This window comes from Puma concolor, chromosome E1 (genome assembly GCF_028749965.1).
Source record: "Puma concolor isolate L17-30 chromosome E1, mPumCon1.1.hap2, whole genome shotgun sequence".
NCBI lineage: Eukaryota > Metazoa > Chordata > Mammalia > Carnivora > Felidae > Puma > Puma concolor.
In genome coordinates, this window is record NC_141680.1 from 21905725 (window position 1) to 21920457 (window position 14733).

General features: G+C 43.4%; 1 protein-coding gene and 1 pseudogene across 1 annotated transcript in view; one reads left to right on the forward strand and one right to left on the reverse strand.

Annotated features, from left to right (window-relative positions):
• Positions 1–14733, reverse strand: part of ASIC2 (acid sensing ion channel subunit 2) — a 1013600-nt gene that overhangs the window by 368556 nt on the left and 630311 nt on the right. The window lies entirely within an intron of this gene.
• LOC147574194 (THAP domain-containing protein 2 pseudogene) overlaps positions 3803–14733 on the forward strand; it is a 28976-nt pseudogene continuing 18045 nt past the window's right edge.

The following is a 14733-nucleotide window of genomic DNA, read 5'->3' on the forward strand; positions in this document are numbered from 1 at the left end:
TGAGTCTGGTCTCTGTGGACTTGTCTTCATCCCAGAGTGAAGGACTGTGAGTAAAAATGGAAGAGATGTTTCACTAATCATCCTTGGAAGAGCTCGGTAGGAGCAGAGGGAAACCTGCTCCATAGCATCTGTTACAGAGGGTAGCACAGGTGAGAACAATGATGCAAAAAACAGCCCAAAATTGGGTCGCCCATCAGGAGGGTAGAGCAGTGGCTCTCAGCTCTGGCTGCAGGGTGGAGCTGGTGGCTTTCAACAAATGCTGATGCCTGGATACCTGGTCCCTACCACTGGAGTTTCTGCTTCAGTTAGTTTGCCTGGGCTCCCAAAAGTGTATTTTTTTTAAAAGCCTCTCAGATGATTCTATGGTGCAGCCAGGGCTGACAAACACTATGCTAGAGAGACAGAGGTGAAGGTCAGAATAATGCAAACCAGGAAAGGAGGGGAGAAGTTAGGGAGTAGAATAGACCTGAAGGGAAATAATCTTGAAGACAGGACCGGGACTAGGGTGAGGCAAGGAATGTATCTAGGGAGGCAAAATTTAGGAGGAGAGTGTCTCCTTATATTTTGTATCTTAGGCACCTCCCTTGCCTCACCTTAGAGCCAGTCCTGCCTGGAAACATGCTAGAGGCTTAGAGCAATATCTTAAGTTTTCCTCTCATGCTTGTATAGGTGAGTTATGTTTTTTTTTTGAAGCAGATATACAAAAGGATAAAAGTCTAAATTCTTACTTTCATAGTACTCCCATCCATCCACCCACCTATCTTCTCATCTATCTATCCATCCGTCCATCCATCCATCCAGCCATCCATCTCCCATTCACTCACTTATTCATTAAGTAAAGATATATTGAAGGTCTATTATGCACAAATGCCCAGCTAGACCTCCACTCTCTTGTCATTCACTCTAATTGTCCCAATCTGTTAGCTGCCTCTTTGGGCATATGTTGGGAGTTCTACCTCTGATTTTAACTTATGAAGAGGAAGACCAAGGGAAGTAGGGTCTGGAGCTGGACAGGCTAGATGAATGTCGATGTGAGTGAAGGTAATAATGTGTAGGCATTTCCCATCAGGGGTCTGGTAATATGGAGAAAAAACCCCAGATTTTAACACTTAGTAGCTGCGAAATCTTGACCAATGTGTTTAACCTCTTCACCTCAAAGTGCAGTTTCAGAAGTTAGAAAATGGGAACACTAGGTTGTGATGATGATTAAATAAGCAAATGACCATGTGAGGCCTGGCTCATGGTAAGTATTCATAACAAAGGGCAGAGAGGTTGGGAATGCAATCTGTAGGACTTTTGAATTACTTTCAAGCTTTTGTTTGCACTTTGTCCTCAACTGGAGGAGAACATTAGAATTCAACTGGAATTCTAACATATTATGTAATTTCCCTACCTATGTGGATCCCTTCACAACTAGAGAAAGCTAGAACTTGAAATGGGAAGGAATGTAAGTGGCATCTCTCATTTTACAAATGAAGATAGAATCCCCAGAGTGGGGAAATGCCTTGCCCAAGGCTGTACAGCAAGTAACTGACCCATAGGGTTAGAAGAACTCAGGATACGGAGTCAAAGCTTTCATTGCTGCACCCCAAAACCCCTCTCATTTCTGCTGAATAGAAAATGAAATATTTTAACAGTTATGGCTCTGAAACTCAAAGTGATACAACAGGAACCAGGGGTGACATTTCACATTTCTTGAGCACCTGAAATGTACTAGGCACATATATGCATGCTGTCTCATTCAAGCTTTATAAAAGTCCATGAACTAGGTATTATGATTATTTTCGTTGTTTTATAGATGTGGGAAACTGAGGTCAAAAAGATTAAGTGACTTTCCCAGGGACCCATAGCTGGGAAGTGGTGGTGTTGGGATTGGATCCAGGTCTTTGTGACTACTAAGCTCACACTTTCTGTGCTTTACCTCATTGTTTCACTGACAGAAACTTCTCCAAATAATTTACAGACATTTGTGGGTTTAGGGCTGGCCCTGGATCACATATCGAGGGTAAGATGGAGGACTGGTAGCATTTCTCATCATGGGGACACAATTAGACCATCTTTCTAGCAATCTTTCACACACACTGAAAACATATCAGTGGCAACTTCAATGAGGGGGCCATTATTGGGAAATTCACCTACCCTCCCCCACTGCCTGCTCCAGTCCACCATTAATGGTTTCTTCCTTCTGTTAATTTGTGGCTCTCATCCCCATAGCTGGGAGTGGGGACGAAGGCACTGTAAATCCTGGAGCTTAGTATGAATGAATGTATTCTTTCTTCCCTCCCCCACCTGTTGAACTCTGACTCATCTTTCAAAGCTCAGCACAAATGTCATTGAGCACAGGAACTTATAACATTCTGAGTCATCACTCTGTGCTATGGGCTTGGGCTACAAGGACTATTAAGGCAGCACAGGTCCTGCCTAGACTGCTCACTGTCTGGGGGGCAGATGAGAAAATACACAATTACAATGTAGAGTGGAAAAGATGATGACAGATACAAACACAGGGCTGTTTAGAGGATGCACCCACTTCCAGAGAGGGCTGGGTCAGGGACTGCATCTGTTACCAAATTTCTCTGGGATATACCTTCTCCTCTCATATTTCTCACCTCACATTTTGCATGGTCCCTGTCAAAGCACTAATCTTGGCTATTTGTGAGGGTCTATTTACTTGTCCATCTAAGGATGTGAGCTCCTTCTGTACAGGCCCTGTGTCACTCAGCTGTGTATTCCCTGTGGCTAAAATGGGGGCTGGTACATAGTAGGTGCTCAATAAATGTTAGTGGAGTGTAAGTGTAGGTGGAAATAGGAGACAGACTAAAGATAAGAGATAACAAGGTCGGAGGGAGTGCAAAGAAACTAGAGGAAAGACAACCAGAGGAAAGTGAGGTGAGGGATATGGGGCTACAAGAACACATTGGACTTACTTTCTGTTTTGACTGGAGATGGCCCTGGGGTCTGCGATAGGCCAAAGCCAGGGGAAGGCCTTTGGGCCCCTGAGGTAAAAAGGCAATGCCCTGTTGGTATCTGGTTGGTGAGTGAGAAAGCTCGAGGCACAGCTCAAGGTCTTGCTAGAGGAGCCTCGTTAGGGCATTTCTCTGGCTCTATAACTTTTTCACTGTACTCTTCATGTTGGTTGAGATCCCAGTTTTATTGTGAATAATTTACTAATTCACTGTACCTTATTTTTAGATCTCTTTTTAATCGGATTTTTTTTTTTTTGGTCACAGTGATTTATATTTGCTAAATAATGACCTTCTCAATGAAGATCACAGTGAAAAAAGAAATCTTAGGCTAGGAAGTTTTCCACAATGGTGGGGGACAGTATAGGCTGTAGAGAAGGCACAGGGAGACACCTCTGTCTGCTCTCTCTCCTTGGGCACCTGATATTACTTTATGTTTTTGTTTTTCCATGGCTTGACCACCTTCTAACATATCATGTAATTTACTTATATATCATGCCTCTTATTCATTATTTCTCTCCCCCTCCCACAGTAGAATGTAAAATCCATGAGATTAGGAATAGTTGTCTATCTTATTCACTGATACATCTCCAACATCTGGAACAGAGCCTGGAATATAGCAGGTTCTCAATGAATATTTGTTGAGTGTATAAATGAATAAGTTAGAAGTAGTCCAGGTTAATGCAATGCAAGATTTGGAAGCCACTCTGAGTGAAAAGAGGGAGCCTATCTTACAAACAAAGTTTCAGACTCATGACTTCTGGAAGCCTGTGGAAACCAAGATGGCATTGGCCTTATTGGTGGTGGTGGTAGTCATAGTGATGATGGTGGTGGTGATGATGGTGGTGGTGGTGATGTTTATGATAGTGGTGATGATGGTAGTGGTGGTCGTCGTGGTGGCGGTGATAATGATGATGATGGTGGTGATGATGACAATGGTGATGATCATAATAAAGAGGGCATAAACTTCTTCACATCCATGGAACTTCAGAGTTTATGGAACACTTTTGTATCCTTTTAACTCTGATGCTCACAACATCCTTGAGAGGTAGCAGAGGCCAACACTATTGCCACCATTTTCAGAGATTTCAGTAATGAAGTGACTTGTCCAGGACTGCACAGCCATCGGAGGCAGAACAAAGACTGCATCTCAAGTCTTACTGTCATCCATATTAAGTCACCATTTACTGATCTCCTCCTGTGTGCCAGAATTTAGGGCTCTACATTCCTCTCCCCTGGGGATTTGGGAGTCAAAGACTTGAACACTTCACTGCAGATGCCTCACTTGCCGGTGATGCAGGTTCAAAGAGTGATGGTGCCATTTTATGGTGGCCACCTTCCACTGTTTACCCAAGGAAGCAGTGATTGCAAGGCTTGAGGGAGAAAGTAGAAAACAGATACACAGATATGGGCAGAGATGAGAGATCAGGTGGGTCCAGGGAAGATAAGGTGGGGTCATGGGCACCATGGTTCCTGATGACTTTCTGGGTCCAAGGTCTTGTCCTTCATGAGCCCCTTCTCTATCTACTGGTGTTGGGATCTGTATAATAAAACCCACTCTGTCTAATCTGGCACTACTAGGAATCTGTCCTCTTCAAGCATCTCTGGCAGCCTGTTTGCACAGTCTTCAGGAAATCACGCATCTGAGACCCCCACACTTGAGGTCAAGCAGAGACACACTGGAGTGTGAGGAGGGAGGCAATAAGGTGAAAGGCTTGACCTTGCGCTCCTGAGTGATTACAACCCCAATCCCACTCCACCCCTTTTGTCTACACTCTCTTCTGACCCAGAAAACCCACTCTCCATCCTTAGGTGGAGTTAGATTTTAAAAATCCCATCTAGATCATGGTCTGACCTGTTTCTCCAGTTCATGCTGGCCATCATGTGCAGGGACAGTGCTGGAGCCCCAAGGTGACTGAGAAGCAGCTTCTGTCTTCAGTGTGATTACATTTTTGCCACATCGCATGATATGTGTCCCTTCCCCAGCTTTCAGGAATTTCTATTGGAGAGACAGGCATGGGTAGAAAGCCCATGATTGGGCTTTCCTGAGGGGTGTGTGTGTGTTTGTGTGTGTGTTTGTGTGTGTGTGTGTTTGTGTGTGTGTGTGTGTCCATGATAGCAGTAGGCAGTGCCAAAAAGTGACCTCTGTTCAGTGTGGCCATCACTCTGCCCCATCCTACACTTGATAACTTGTGTCTTTGGGAAATAGAAAAATGAGCCTTTTTCAGATAAGCCTGGGACCCTATCTACCTCGCTAGTTTACCTCCCCAAAATTTTGTGTGAGCATGGGACAAAATATGCAGACCTGAGCTACTTTAGAGATCTGTCTACTTGTGTCTGGGTCAGAAGTCCATTCTGGACCATACATTATTAATTTCTCTGTTGATCATAAGGAGCCTGGTCTGGGTTGAAGCTGAACCTTCCCATCAACTTCTCTCTCTTTTCTCCTTGAGCTGCAAAGCCATCTTGACAAGGGATTGCTAGATTAGGATATCTGGAAAGTTCCTGAGAAGCATCTTCCAGAGGGAAGGTGGGAGCTAACAGTTGTCAATGTGTGCCAATCATTATGTTCCTTGCTCTATCTATACAGTCTGGTTGAAGTTTCATTGCAGGGAAATAACACTGCCCCAGGGGTCTGTCAGGACCTAAAGTTTCAAGTATGTGGACAATCTTGGGGCCAATTTTGGTCTTGGGAAGACCAAGCAAGGGGAAGTAAGCTTAGAGGAACATAGGAGAGGTCTCGAGGGGAGGGATATAAGGTAGAAGCACAGAAGGTGAATATTGGCTGGAGCAGATGAGGTTGTGAGCATTGTGGATCTCTCCAGCCCTACTTCCTCCAAAGGTGGGCCTGATAATGGGGAGATTTGTTATCCAGAAGTCTCTCTTTGGGGAGAAACTGGAACCTTTATACTGAGAGCTGAGAAAGATCTACCATCTACCATGCAAACAGCATATGATTAGAAATATAGAAAGAACTTTGATTCATGTCCATTTGATTCCATTCTACATATCCATTCTATGCAAAACATTGTCCCGGGACTGAGAATTCAGATTTTGCTCAGATTTTGTCTCTCACATGTCCTCACTCTTAATGCTTTCTGGTTCTACCTGGCCTGTCCACAGCCTCTCCCTATTACAGGTCAGTATCTCTGCTTTCAACCCACCTGTGTCAGTCTCAATAGTTGAATTATGATGAAGGAACAAACACTTCTGTTATCTTAGTGGCCTAAAACAATACAGGTTTATTTCTCAGTCATATTGTATACTTTAAGTAAGTCACGGGAGGGTTCTCACCGTCCTAGTCACTCAGGAGTCCAGACTGACAGAGAGTAAATTAGGTGAATGACATCACAATCTCAACACTCTAGCAGAGGAGGAAACAAGGGGAATTAGTGCTTTTAAGTGCTTTCACTTATGATATGCTCACACATATCACTTCTGCTCTCAGTTGAATGGCCAAAGGAAGTCACATAGTCATGCCTAATTTCATGGGGCCAGGGATGTATAATCTTCCCTTGTGTTTGGAAGAAGAGGAGAATCACAACTATTGGTGAGAACTACAAATATGTCCCTTACCTCCTGTAATTCACCTCCCTATTCCTTTCCCTCCTTTCTGTTCACCCTGGTCTTCTATAGGAACTTTATTCCTTGACCCTTTGGCTATTCTAACGTTCTCTCTTTCCATTCCTCCCTTTGTGTCCATTCCTTTATCCCTAACTCGGCCATCTGCTATCTCCCCCTTCTGTCCTTCTGTTCCCCACCTGCCCCCCTGATGGTCATATCTTCATCACTTGGCTGCTTTGAATAGACGTGACTAAACACAACCTCCAGCTGTAACTTCACACGTTTCCCTTAGCCCTAATTGAGCTTAATGATTTATGTCTTGTAATGGACACAAATGGGCAAGAATTCCTGGATCTCATTAATAATTTTAAGCATGCCAGAAGTAGGATTTTTAATCTTAAGCAAAAATTAAATGACCATAAAATTTTTGTTCGCTTCCCAGGAGACAATCCCATTTCAACTTGACAGCTTAATTAAAAGCTGGGTAAATTGGACACAACACTTTTAATAAACAGGACTTGGCAGGCCTGGGAAAGAGATAGAGGGGAGGTGAGAGTGGGAGAAAATAAAGCTCACACTGTAACAAAAGGAAATTAAGTTATGGGAGGTCTCTTTCCTTAGAGTGACCTTTCTGGGAGCTTCAGATATCTTCAAATGATGCCTGACCCAAAAGATTCTGAGAGAATTGATTCTCTTACCTGACTCTAATTTCCTCCAGAGCCCTCTATTTCACAGAGCAAGAAAGCTGTTGTCCAGGAATGTTTTTGGGGATCTTTGCAATCCTCCCTCTTGGGGTCCATGTGTGACTCCTTCTGGACCAACCTTCTTATAAGCCCCAAGTTCATTGGGAAAGCTGATGGAAGGCTGGGGTTAGGGGGGTTAATTCTGGGCAACCACACTGCATGGTGGGCTTCATGCATAGACTTATTTTTAGCCTCAATTCTTTCTTCCATTTTATGGTCTTGCCTTACCCTTAGATACTTTTTGACCATGACTTTCTATGGCCAAGTGTTTTCACTTCTACTAAGATTTAGATCTTCCCCTGGTTCTGCCACTTCTACCTGCTGTAGGTTAACAGGCTCAGAAAGTCCAGCATGGGCCCTGACTGTAGAGCCCATTGTCAATGACTACACAGGGCTTACCCAGCGTTCATGAGCAGACTGAGGTACAGCCTATGAGAAAGTTATCTGGTTACTATTCTTAGTATTAACAGAATACAGTTGTCTCATCATATTAATAGATGCACTATATAGAAGGTGAAGATTTGGAAGAGAAAGAAGGCAGGCACACGGTTTCCCACTCTCTAGGACTCTTTGTTCCAATCAGAAGGGACCACATTTCCATTTCCATTTAAGAAGGTCACACTCTCACATTTCTCCCCCCCATCAGTTGTCTGGTTGGGTTGATCTTATCTTTGCATTCAACAGGAATCTACTTATGTGTGGCTGCCACATGCTGCTTTAGTTAAACTAAGGCTGTCTATCTCTCTTGCACAGAAAAAAAAGCCCACAGTATTTTAAACAAGGAAAGAAACTAAAATATGTTTAAAGGTATTTTATCCTTCTGTGAAAAGCCTCATCTGGTGGAACTGGCTACAAGCACCTGAGTAGGTGAAAATGATCTCTCAGGCAGGTGTGGGATTTGCTGACCTTTGAAAAGAAAGAGTTAGTGTTGAGGGAGAAAACAACCATCATTTGCTGTCCCCTTTTCACTTCCATTAAAGGCTCTTGTAAACCTAGAGCTTGAGCGAACCTTGGCAATCAACAGGGTGAAGAAGCCAAGCCTCAAAGAGAGGAAGCGACTTGTGTGAACGCCAAAATGGGACGGTGGCTGGGCAGTCAGAAAGACGGCTTTCTCTGGATAACCAGAACTTACGGAGAGTTGCTTATTATTTTTGGCTATTGGTATTTCTAGCTTCGTGCAAAGCTACAATTTTGCCAAGTCTCCCTGCTAAGTGAAAACAAGTTTCATTCTTTTACACTGACTTCCATAAAAAGCAAAGAGATGCTCTTGCTTAGAAGACCTCAAGAGCCTGAGGTTGTCATGTTTGGGTGGGGAAGGGTTTAAATGATAAAAGGAAAAGATGAGGGTGCTTAGTGTTTGACTATAACCAGAGATGGGAACTAGGAGTGACCATAAATGGGCATGAGGTTTCTTTCTGGGGTGATAGAAATGTTCTCGAACTTGATTGCGGTGGTAGTTGCAAATTTACTAAATTACTAAACTCTGTAAATTTACTAACATTTGTTCAATTGTACATTTAAAATGAATACATTTTGTGGCATGTCAATTATACCTTAATAAAGGTATTTTTTAAAAAGTAGAAAGAAAGAAAGAAAGAAAGAAAAAAGAAAGAAAGAAAGAAAGGTGACCCAGAGTGAGGGCTCAGACAACACTTTCAGGACAAGAGCAGAGGTCAACCATACATCCTGGGTCTCCACATTGGTTTGTGTTTAGGCTCTTGATGGCTGTCTACCCCCAGGACCCATGGGCAACGTCTGAAGCAGATGGCTCAAGTTTCAATTAATCACACTCCAGACCCTTGTCTCAGAGCTCAGTCTTGATCTGACAGCTCTTCAGCTTCTGTAAAATGCATATTGAATTGGGTGACATTTAAGGAAGACAACATATGTATTGTGCTAGCCATACAATCCTCTGGGCTATGGATGTCCTGTTAGATTCCCAGAAAGAAGGATGCTTGTATTTCAGTAGCCTGGATACCCATGAAATGCTTTTTTCAGTTGTTACAACACTATTCTTTCTATTTTATCCAAGTTCAATGAATAAAATGACCACATGAAGACTATACAGGTACTGCTGGCCATTGTATAAACTACTCAACGTTCTTCCCATGAGACCTAATTTAGCAAGTACCCCATAGAATTTAGTACCTGACAAAAAGGTGAATGACTTATTTGATAAGCAGTGGGAGCACTGAGCCCATTGTGGCTGCTTCTCCTTTTCTTTTTCCTTCTCCTTCTCCTTCTTCTTCTCCTTCTTCCTCTATTCCTCCACTTTCTTCTCCTTCTTGTCTAGACTGCCAGGACACTCCACACCAGTTAGAGCAGAGTGAAATATATAGTGTCATCTCTGATTTAACTTTTTCTCTGCTCTCTGGTCCACTTTTGGTCCTTCTGTCACATTCATTCAATCATCAAGTGTCTCTCCAAGCACACAGCATGGACCATTCTAGGCACTGGGGTTGAAATGATGGATAAAATACAGAAGGAGTCATGGGAATAAGTGCAAATAGAATTCCGTAAGAGAGGCCTGCTCCATATACTATGGCAGTAGAGAAAGGAGGAAACAGTAAGAATAGAGAAACAGGGGACAACTTTCCAGGATAGTGTATTAATTCTATTTCCTTGTTTTCTGTATTCTTGATGCTCTGGCATTTGTGACGTCACTGAGTGGGGAGTGACTCTCTCTCCCAGGGCCAGCCAATTCTTAGGGCTCCACCTTTCATATGTAAACTAACCAATCCAGAACCCAAACTCTGAACCCCTTCCTCTCTCTGGCTATTATATTCCAGGAGGCAATCAATAGTCTTCTGCCCTAAATCATCCTAGAGCCAGGTCTAGACAATCAGAGACCACTCCTGGAGTCCAGACTTACCAGCATTACACAAACTAGTCAGTCCTCAGCTACTCCTACTGTTCTGACTTGCCTTTCCCATAGAAAATGCAATAAAGGGGGGCACCTGGGTGACTCAGTCAGTTGAGCGTCCGACTTCAGCTCAGGTCACGATCTCGCACTCCGTGAGTTCGAGCCCCGCTTCGGGCTCTGTGCTGACAGCTCGGAGCCTGGAGCCTGCTTCCGATTCTGTGTCTCCCTCTCTCTCTGCCCCTCCCCTGTTCATGCTCTGTCTCTCTCTGTCTCAAAAATAAATAAACGTTAAAAAAAAAAAAAAAGAAAATGCAATAAAGGCACTAGGTCATGCTTTCTCCTCACCCCCTCTGTCTCCTGACCAGACTGGTGTTCCCTTCTCTCAAGAAATATAATAAAAAATTGTCTTTCGGTGGCATTAGCCTCTCCACATCATTACTCCGTCACCTCCATAAATTAAAATCTTGTGGGTACAATTGATACAGGTAGGTAAAGCTTGATGGGCGACTGTGACTCTTCCAGGTGGAAGGGTATTCCAGAAGTAAAACTAGCTTGTGCCCTGGCCCACTTGGTGTGTGGTGAGAGTCGGTGAGACAGGACCTTTAGGGTGCTATGTCTGGTGCATACTTTCAGTTCTTTAAAGCCAGTCTGTTAACATTCCTCTTGCAATGGAGATGAGGCATAAATTATGAATAATCATGTCTGGGCCAGGTCTTACCTATATAAGATTGAATTTTCCGCAAGGTCTGGTTCTGACTGTTGTTTCTTTTGTTCTATCAAACATAGACCAGAACACAATGTAGACTTTGAATCTTGACTTTATCTCTTATTAGCCGTGTGTCCTTTTTCAAGTTCTTAAAGTTTCTGCGCTTTAGTTTCCTCATCCCTAAGTGGAAATAATACCAGCAGCCCCCTTGGAGAGTGGCTATGAAGATTACAAGGATAAATATTTGTGTAGCACTTAGAACACTGACTAACACAGAGTAAGGACTATGCAAGCATTTGCTAAATTACTTTCTGAATCCTGCTATGGGGAAGACTTTGGAATCTGTAAAGATGTGGAAGGTATGTTCCTACCCCTAAAGAGTTTACAAGTGTAATGGAAGCTTAGAGCATTCTGGGAGGTCAAAGGGCTGCTCGTGAAACTGTATTTGCACGAGATGATGAACAGACATGTTTAAGGTGATAGCAGACTAATAGTTTGGCCTTTAATCACTATAAAATGAAAAGGGACAAGAGAAAGTGATGGACCTAGGTTCAAAATCTGGACAAACTGACTTCCCGGCTCTGCTGTTTCCTAGCCATGTAATCTAGTTAGTTAATTTCTCTGAGTTTTAGTTTCCTCACTCATACAATGTGTACAAAACTTGAGAAGATGGGAGAGAAATAAATAATAATAATAATGATAGCTGACATTCACTGAGCACTTGATATGTGTTGGGCACTGGACTGTGAGTCTCGTGAGGAAACTACCTTAGAGAAAGTTTAGTAACTCAGTGTCCTAAGTCACTCAGCAAAAAGTGGCTGAGCTGGGATTTGAACCCAGTGACTGTTCTAATAACTGTTATTTTATGCTAAATCTCTCAGAGCTGTGCTGAAGCCAATAGGTCCTCAAATAATGGCAATAGCTGTTATTATTAATATCCTTGATCTATTGGGATAATAGCCATGGATCATTTAAGACTCCTTCCAAGCATTTTATTTTTTTCTCATCCCCAGCCTAGTGATATGCCATGATGTGTTGTTCTTGGCATGTATATACCAAATTATCCTAAAATTCTCAACTTTATATATTTTTTCAAGTGATAAGGAAATAAGGAAAAGTCCTCTTGGGTCCTAGGCACATTAATTAAAAAATTAATTCAATAAAGTTAGTAATGAAACAGTCTGATTACAGACACAATTAGAACTGCAGGTCTTTGCAGATGAAGAACATTAGGTTGGATAAATGATTTACTCCTAATGGATTTAATGCAATAACACCAGATCTGAAAAGTGCAAGGAATTCTGGGAGCCAAGTTGGGACTGACTTGGCCTGATAGCAACCACACAGTCCACAGCCAGGTCAGTTTACGTATTGGATCAAATGCCAGGCTAAGGCAAGGAGGCAGTTAGTTGGCAACTCAGCTGTCAGAAGGTCCTTAATGTCATCAGATGTCAGCATGATGATGTCACTTTCAAATCCTTCCTGTTCATGACTGTGACTCCCATCCTTTGTAAGAACGGTGACACGTGCAATGGCAGCCCCAATAAATCGCTTCTGACGAGCTTCCTTTTTTTGTTCAGATACTGGACGGAGTTGAATACTCAGAGGCCACCTGCTGGGCCTATGCACATAAATTGATTTGAGTGAATTATGTTAAAAAAGAGAAAACAGCTTAATTCAATAACTAACTTTTGTTTCATTTGTAGCTTTCATTTTTCTGGTTTGACTGATTTTCATTCCCCGACAAATGTCATGGCAATGTGATAGAGTGGAGGGAACACGAGGCAACAGGCAGCTCTGGGTCCATCTCTGGGTCGTGGCTGTAGGTGATGGGTGGCGGGAGGGCAGGATATTCTGGTGTAGTGTAAAGAAAAGAAGCCAGATCAAGGTTTGAATATGGCTCTGGTACTTGCTATATGATTCTCAGTTTGCTCATCTTAAAATGTGTGTTAGACATCAACTTCCCAGTTCAAGTCATACGTGAAAAAATGGTTGAGTAGAAAACTCTATTTAAGTAATTATTCATGTGAATTAAATGCCCGACAACACAGGCTTAACAATAACCAGCTGCTTTTCGTCTCCTCTCTCCATCAGAATTGCAATGCTTTTGTAGGCAAACGTGATGAGGGGCCACAGCATCCAGAAGCCATGGAGTTCTGGACCAGAAAACTCGAAATAACAGATACATAATTTTGTGCTTGATTGGATATCCTCTCCGAGTAGACCCTGGTCTAAATAAATAAGAGGCACTAACAGTTTGGAACCATAAGTGAGAGGAGGAAAATATTAATTGAGAACACCGTATCTGTTAGCTTATTTTCTTCCCTGGGTTGAGAAAAAATTAATAAGCCAGGTTAGCTCAGTAACACATTCTTCTGCAGGTCAGGGTTTGAGAACTACTGGTTTCGAGGGACACCCTCACCCGGGACTCAAGATCCCTGAGTGAGCACCAGCCCCTCCCTGTGCCTTACCTTCAGTTTCCTAGCCCATGCCCATCAGATCAGGCTGTGTTCACAGAGCCTGTCTTCATCACGGGGCTTAATGTCCCCTCATTCCTCCATTTACTCATTCCCTTTTCTTAGACCCTGGGCTTTGTCAAGGCCCTTCCCTGAATGGGTTGCTTTCTGATGTCCTTCCCTGGCTCTGTGCCTATAATACTGTATCATCTTTGAGGAGCAGGGGAAGGGCATCCAGCATAGCACATTTCCCTTCCCAGCTCTTCTTGGGCTGACGGTGCTTTCCAAAACTCTGCAAGGGCAAAAGTTTCCTTTGTACCCGGGCAGTGATGTCTAGGATTGGAGTGGATATGAGCGGATACTAACAGGCACTTGTGTCTGGCACAAAGATGTTCATAAGATATTGTTGAACCGATGTGTGAGTGAATAAATGAAAGAACAAAAGAGCAAATAAATGAACGGAGGATAAGTCAATGAATGCGTAAGAAATGGAAGCAGGGATAGCAATTTGAATAGGTGAAACGATATGTGAGCAAATGATTGAATGAAATAATGAATAAATGATGCATGGATGACCACAGTTCAGTCAATGCTGCAGTGAACCGAGGCTGATTTTCTGGCATGGCCAACCTGGCCTGGGCTAGTGCACATGGTTCTCTTGCAATTCTCCTCAGAATCTTCATTAGGATAGCAATTTTCCACCCTATTGTTTCAAGTTTGGATTGTAAGATTGTTACCATTTGTAACTCTAAGCTGCATTAGGCACGGGCTCCTCTTGCTTGGTGCTCTTGATTTGTTCAGCTCAAACCTTGGTTGGGCCACTTTTCAGCTCTCCTTGCTGAAAACTGCTATCTACGGGGCTGAAAACAAAGGGGCAGGGGCTGGAGGGTTCAATGTGCAGCTGCCTAGCCCACATGTCTGACAGTGGGGGCCCCACAGCCTCTGTGGTTCTTGGAATGCCGTTGATAACTTGGCTGTTATGGGTGATGTTCCTTATCTGCCTTCCCACAGTTTGTGGTACTGCAGAGAGAAAGGGAGAGAGGAAAATTCACTGAACAGAGCAAAGTATCTCTCCCAGATCCTATGGGCCAGGCACCTTGCTAGGCATTTCCCTACCACAACAGTCCTTGAGCTCAACGTTGATCTTCCTTTGCAGAACTGCAGGCCCAGAGAGGTCAGACCATTTGCCCCAAGGTCAGACAGGGAGGCAGAGGCAGAGGCAGAATTAAAATCTTGGCCTTGGAGAGGTCAGAGCCATGAAATGTCTGTTAGAGGGGGCGACAGTTCTGTTTTTCCTGTGGTCTCTGGGCTGGATATGGGCCATATCTTTGGGGATGGGTTAGGTTAGTACAGGCTTAGGGCAAGGTTGCCTGGATCATCTTTGCTGCTTCTGGGAGTGAGAGGAGAGAGAAGTTGGTGCCCTGTGATAGGTCCATAG